At 42.6% G+C, this 7,267-nt stretch overlaps 1 non-coding gene across 1 annotated transcript; it reads left to right on the top strand.

Moving 5' to 3' along the window:
• The first annotated feature begins 6,185 nt into the window (after nt 1–6,185).
• On the top strand, nt 6,186–6,292 carry LOC116275478. Its single transcript, XR_004184611.1, has one exon. It is a non-coding gene; the product is annotated as a U6 spliceosomal RNA (small nuclear RNA).
• Nucleotides 6,293–7,267: the final 975 nt, after the last annotated feature.

Raw genomic sequence — 7,267 nt, 5'->3', positions numbered from 1 at the left:
GGGAGGGAGAATTGCTTGAGCCCCGGAAGTCAAGGCTGCAGTGAGGCAAGATTGTGCTACTGCACTCCAGCCTGGGCGACAAAGTGAGACTCTGTCTCAAAAAAAAAAAAAAGAAGAAAAAAAAAAAACCCCTCAAAACCACAGAACTATCATATAAACCGTGAATCTCCCTCTGGGGAAACCACCTCCTTGTAAAGATATCTGTACACCCATGTTCTTTGCAGCATTAGTCACAATAGCCGAGATATGGAGACAACCTGTGTCCATAGACAGATGAATGAATAAAGAAAATGTAGCATGTGTGTGTGTGCGCGTGCGCTGGAGTATTATTTTATTTTTTTGAGACAAAGTTTCACTCTTGTTGCCCAGGCTGGAGTGCAATGGTGCGATCTCGGCTCACTGCAACCTCTGCCTCCTGGGTTCAAGCGATTCTCGAGCCTCAGCCTCCCAAGTAGCTGTGATTACAGGCATGTGCCACCACGCCCCGCTAATTTTGTATTTTTGGTAGAGACGGGGTTTCACTGTGTTAGCCAGGTGGTCTTGAACTTCTGACCTCAGGTGATCCGCCCACTTCGGCCTTCCAAACTGCTGGGATTACAGGCGTGAGCCACTGCGCCCGGCCTGGAATATTATTTAGCATTAAAAAAGAAGGGGCCGAGCGCGGTGGCTCAAGCCTGTAATCCCAGCACTTTGGGAGGCCGAGACGGGCGGATCACGAGGTCAGGAGATCGAGACCATCCTGGCTAACACGGTGAAACCCCGTCTCTACTAAAAAATACAAAAAAACTCGCCGGGCGAGGTGGCGGGCGCCTGTAGTCCCAGCTACTCGGGAGGCTGAGGCAGGAGAATGGCGTGAACCCGGGAGGCGGAGCTTGCAGTGAGCTGAGATCCGGCCACTGCACTCCAGCCTGGGCAACAGAGCCAGACTCCGTCTCAAAAAAAAAGAAGGAAATCCTGCCATTTGTAGGATGGACCTGGAGGACGTTATGCTAAGTGAAATAAGCCAGACATAGAAATAAAAATATTGAATGGTCTCACTTATGTTTGGAATCTATTTTCGTTTTTTTTTTTTTTTTTTGCTAATTTTTGTATTTTTGTATTTTTTGTGGAGGTGGGGGTCTCCTTACGTTGCCTTGGTTGGTCTTAAACTCCTGGGCTTAAGTGATCCAGCCACCTCGACCTCCCAAAGTGTTGGGATCACAGGTATGAGCCACCCCCTGGCCTTAATTGTTTTATTTTAGTTTTGAGGTGGGATCTTGCTCTGTCATCCAGGCTAGAGTGCAGTGGTATGATCATAGCTAACTGCAGCCTTGAACTCCTGGGCTCAAGGTATCCTCCTGCCTCACTCTTCCGAAGTGCTGGGATTATAGGCAGAAGCCGCTGCACTCAGCTTAAAATTTTAAAAAGTTCAAACATACAGAGATAGAGAATAAAATGGTGTTACCGGGGTAAGGTTGGAGATTCACTGGAGGAAATGAGGTGATATAATTCAAAGGATACAAAGTAGCAGATCTGTAAGCGGTCTATAGTAAATAAAATTACACGGTATTTGAGATTTTTTGCTAAATAAGTAGATTTTAGCAGCTCTTGTCACAGAAAAGTAACTGTGAGATGACAGATATGCTAATTTGCTTCACCATAGTAACTATTTTACAATCTATATGTATCCTATAACATCATGTTGTAAATCTCAAACATACAATAAAATTTACTTAAGAAATTAAAATGGGCTCAAAATCTTAGAAGCATCGCTTATACCATGAAGAGGGTAAAGTAGTCTCTTTTTTTGCAGACAGAAAATAAATTTTGTATTAAGGCTACTCATTTAGTCATTTAACAAATATTTGAGTTCCTTATAACCTAGGTACTACTATAGGCCCTGGGGATATGGTAGTGAACAAAACAGACATAAATCCCTGCCACAGGGAGCTTAGATTCTAGGATGAGTAGTAAGAGCAGATAATAAGCTAATAAATTAGTAAAGTACATATTATGCTAGATGGTAGTAACTATTGTGGAGAAAATAAATCTGGGAAGAAAGAAAAGGAGTGCTGGGCAAGACTGTAATTTCATATAGACAGTAGTTAGGAAAAGGCCTTAACTGAGAAGGCATCATAAGGAAGTAAAGACAAGAGGAAGTGAGCCAAGTAGATATTTTGGAGCAGAGCATCCCAGGCAGAAGGAACAGGACATGCAGAAGCTTTAGGAATGGGAAGCAGGCTTGGTGATTTCCAGGAACAGCAAGAAAGCCAATGTGGATGGACAGAGTTGGGGCCAGAGAATGGTCTGAGATGAGATCAAAGAGGTAGCTGGGACCCTCATCATGAGACCTTATAGGCTGTTTTGATAACCGAGTGGCAGGGTAAGGCACTAGTAGGTGTTAAACACAGGAAAGTAATGATGCAACTTAGAATTTTAGAAAACATATATGGCTCTTGTAACTGCCCAGTGGTTTCATTTTGCCCATTGCCCAGGTAGAGTCTATTTATCAAGACAGGGGAATTGCCATTAGAGAAACAGTTTAATTCATACAGAGCCAGTTGAACAGGAGACCAGAGTTTTATTATTACTCAAATCAGTCTCCCTGAAAATTCAGAGACTAGGGTTAAGGATAATTTGGTGGATAGGAGGCCAGGGAGTCAGGAGTGCTGATTGATTTATTATTACTCAAATCAGTCTCCCTGAAAATTCAGAGACAAGGGTTAAGGATAATCTGGTGGATAGAGGGCCAGGGAGTCAGGAGTGCTGATTGATCGGGCTGGAAATGAAATCAAAGGGAGTCAAAGCTGTCCTCCTGTGCTCAGTCAGTTCCTGGGTGGGGACCACAAGACCAGATGAGCCAGTTTATCGATCTAGGTGGCACCAGCTAATCCATCAGGGTCTGAAAAATATCTCCCGCATCAATCTTAGGTTTTACAATAGTGATGTTATCCCTAGGAGCAACTGGGGAGGTTTAGAATCATGTGGCCTCTAACTGCATGACTCCTAAACCATAATTTCTAATCTTGTGGCTAATCTGTTAGTCCTACAAAGGCAGTCTGGTCCCGAGGCAAGAAGAGGGTTTGTTTTGGGAAAGGGCTATCATCTTTCAAAGTTAAACTATAAACTAAATTCCTCCCAAAGTTAGTTCAGTCTTCACCCAGAAATGAACAAGGACAGCTTGGAGGTTAGAAGCAAGATCAAGTCAGTCAGATCTCTTTCACTGTCATAATTTTCTCACAGTTTTAATTTTTGCAAAGACAATTCCACTGTGTGGAGAACAAACTGTACGGGTTGAGCGTGAAAGCAAGGAGACCAGTGACAAGGCAACTGCCATAATCCAGGAGGGAGAAGATAGTGACTTGGATCGGGGCTGGTGGTAGCAGTACTGGCAGTGAAACATGATGGAATTCTGGATAATTTTGAAGACGAGGCCGACAAAATTCACTGAAGGACTAGCTGTAAGGTGAGAGTGAATGGGGAAAGCAGAGGATGATTCCTGTGATAAATGGCTTGACCTACTGGAAGGCCAGTGTTGCCATCTACTGAGATGAAGAAGGCTATGGACGAAGTGGTGGAAGTGGGACTCAATTACTAGGTCCTTTCCTCCCTAAGGAGGTGGCTATAAGAAACGGAACAATAATAGTATGAGGAAATGGTATTTTGGCTGCTTCATGCCAATGGCCTATTCCATCTGCAGTCTGTCTCTGTCAATGGCCCAGTGGCATCCTCTAAAATGGCAACCTCATGAACCTGGAAATGGAAAATCCCAATCACCCACATTTATTTAGGATTACCATCTCATTTATTTAGATCCTACTTGAAAAATATTTTTCTTTTCCTTTAGTGAGTTTTATAAATTTGCTACTTGATGTTCTGTAGCACTTTCTTCTACTTAAAAATTTCTTCTGGGCACAGTGGCTCACACCTGTAATCCCAGGACTTCGTGAGGCATGCGTGCAGTTTCAGCTACTCAGCAGGCTGAGGTGGGAGGATTTTTTGAGCCCAGGAGGCAGAGGTTGCAGTGAGCTGAGATCACGCTACTGCACTCCGGCCTGGGCAAGAGTGAGACCCTCCCTCAAAAAAAATTTTGTTTGCACCATTTTCAAGGTTAGAGTGCATTCCTTATTTCTATGATTCTTGGATATCATGAATCTATGTTGTCCTAGGCATGCCCTTATTTTATTTTATTAAAAAAAATTTTTGGCCAGGCAAGGTGGCTCACACCTGTAATCCCAGGACCTCGAGAGGCCAAGGCAGGTGGATCACTTGAGCCCAGGAGTTTATCAGCCTTGGCAACATGGCAAAATTCTAATAATACCAAAACAATTAGCCGGGCATGGTGGTGTGCACCTATAGTCCCAGCTACCAGGGAGGCTGGGGTGGGAGGATCACCTGAGCCTGGAAGACAAGAAACTGCAGTGAAACCCTGTCTCAATCAATCAATCAATAGAGATGCAGTCTCGCTATGTTTCTCAGGCTGGCTGGCCTCAAGTGATGCTCCCACCTCGGCCTCCCAAAGTGCTGGAATTATAGGCATGAGCCATGGTGCTGGGCCTGTTCCTTATTTTAGGTTTTGACATTATTCTTCTCAATATCTATTTACAATCATTTCTGATTAACAGTTTGTGTATACTGTATATATTATCTCATTTAATTCTCACAAAGCCTGTGAGATAGCTAATACAGAAACCACCCTAATTTTATGGATAAGAAAAACAGGCTGGGCGTGGTGGCTCAAGCCTGTATCCTCAGCATACTGGGAGGCTGAGGCGGAAGGAACATTTGAGGGGCCTGGGAAATATAGGGAGACACTGTCTTTAAAAAAAATGTGAAAATTTTATCCGGGCATGGTGGCACATGCCTGTGGTCCTAGCTACTCGGGACACTGAGGTGAGAGGATTGCCCTTTTAAAGCAGAGAGGTGAAGGCTGCAGTGAGCCGAGATCCTACCACTGCACTCCAGCCTGGGTGGCAGAGCAAGACCCTGCCTCAAAAAAAAAAAAAAAAAAAAAAAAAAAGAAAAGAAAAGAAAAGAAAAACAAAGAGAACTTGAATTAGTGACAAAATCAGAGCTCAAATATATCTCCTGACTCAGTATGTTTTCTATTGACCACTTTCTTTCTTATTTTCTCATTTCTTTCATTGTATTTGTCCTTCTCTGACTCTTTTAATTTGGTTTTATCCTTAATATTAGATGCCAGGGCTACTTGCCATTTTCTCTAGGAAGATTTTTTAAATAAGGACAAGAAAAGACCTCATAATTTTATGACTTATTTCAAATAGTTTTCCTGACAATGTTCAAAAATTTTTTCAGGCTATTTTGTTAATTTGTTTTAGGAATTGCAGGAACAGCAGGATTAATGTTTTAATAAAATGGTTTACAATGGCTACTTAGTCTTCTGGTCATTCTCTTGACTACATCAATTATAATATAATCGAATACATCAATTACAATCTAAGTTATTAAGTTAATCTAAGTTATTTCCCTCTAAATTAGCTTACATTTGTATAAAATAAAGTTGATTTCCTATGTTTCTGTCTACTTGCACAACCATGTGAAAATTTCCTGTAGGTCTTCTTTGGCATTAAATTATCCATGAGTGCTTATATTACCTCCATAATAATTAAGCTGTTGGAATTTCTAATAAAGGATAATTTCATTGGCCAAGGCAAGTGATTTTTCGGGCAAACATAATGAAATCTAAATACTCTCTGAAAGTCTTTTGAGTGTGATAAATACATATTCAAGTCAAGGGAGAAACAATCAGATTTTTCAAAAGGTCTTTCATAAAGTGTCACACCAAAAATTAGCAACAAAATAAAAAAAAATCACCACAGTATGGAAGAACAGTTTGTCATGCCAGGTCGTGGAATTACAGATAGAAGATAAATAGTCAGTGTCAATTGGCTTATTTTGACAGATACAATCAAAATAATTTTTTCTATAAATGATTTGACCAAGTTGGTAGAGACGTCTCTAAATTATTAGGCCATGCTACAGTTTCTCTTTCTTGTTTCTTTGGAATTTCTCTTCTAGTGTGGATTAACTGCCTGACTTCCTGGAATTCTTCTTAGTGTAGTCTTTTCATTTGTTTTCACACAACTGAACTTTCTCCTTCCTATACTCCAGACTTTCTTGCCTGCCTTATTTCACTCTATTCCCTGTTCTTGGAAGGTCTTTATCTCTTAAAAGTTAAGCTTGTAGTGCTTGCTTTGGCAGCACATATACTAAAATTGGAACCATACAGAGAAGATGAGCACGAACTCTGTGCAAGGATGACACACAAATTCGTGAAGTATTCCATGTTTTTAAAAATTAAAAAAAAAGCGTTTAAAGCTTGGGATGGTAGTTGGCACCTGTAGTCCCAGCTACTGGGGAGGCTGAAGCAGGAGGATCATGTAAGTTCAGGTGTTCAAGGCTGCTATGCACAATGATGGAGTCTGTGAATAGCCACAGCACTTGGGCCTGGGCAACATAGTGAGGTCACTTCTCTTTAAAAAAAAAAAAAAAAAAAAAGGTGAGCTTTTAGAAGTCCTTTTTGATTTACTAGCCAAATTGCTCTCTCATTGATTCCACAACACTGAATTATCTTTTTTAAAAATTTATTTTAAAAACCTTTTTATTTTGCTCCCTCCCACTCCCCTCCCCCTTTCCCTACCCTCCTCTTCTCTTTTCTTTTTCTTTCTTTTTTTGAGACAGAGTCTCGCTCAGCCGCCCAGGCTGGAGTGCAGTGGCGCGATCTCGACTCATTGCAGCCACCCTCTCCCGGAATCAAGCGATTCTCCTTGCCTCAGCCTCCCAAGTAGCTGGGATTACAGGCACCCGCCATCATGCCGGCTAATTTTTGTATTTTAGTAGGGACGGGGTTTCACCATGTTGGCCAGGCTGGTCCTGAACTCCTGACCTCAGTTGATACGCCTGCCTCAGCCTCCTAAAATGCTAGGATTACAGGCGTGAGCCACTGCGCCCGGCCTTTTCTTTTCTTTTCTTTTTTTTTTTTTTTGAGACGGAGTCTGGCTCTGTCACCCAGGCTGGAGTGTGGTGGCGCGATCTCGGCTCACTGCAAGCTCCGCCTCCCGGGTTCCCGCCATTCTCCTGCCTCAGCCTCCGGAGTAGCTGGGGCTACAGGCGCCCGCCACCGCGCCCGGCTAATTTTTTGTATTTTTAGTAGAGACGGGGTTTCACCGTGGTCTCGATTTCCTGACCTTGTGATCCGCCCGCCTCGGCCTCCCAAAGTGCTGGGATTACAGGCGTGAGCCACGGCGCCCGGCTTTCTTTTTTTTTT

Source organism: Papio anubis, chromosome 6, assembly GCF_008728515.1.
Source record: "Papio anubis isolate 15944 chromosome 6, Panubis1.0, whole genome shotgun sequence".
Classification (NCBI taxonomy): domain Eukaryota; kingdom Metazoa; phylum Chordata; class Mammalia; order Primates; family Cercopithecidae; genus Papio; species Papio anubis.
Note: the sequence above shows the minus strand (reverse complement) of the source record. Positions and strands in the feature narration are given on the sequence as shown.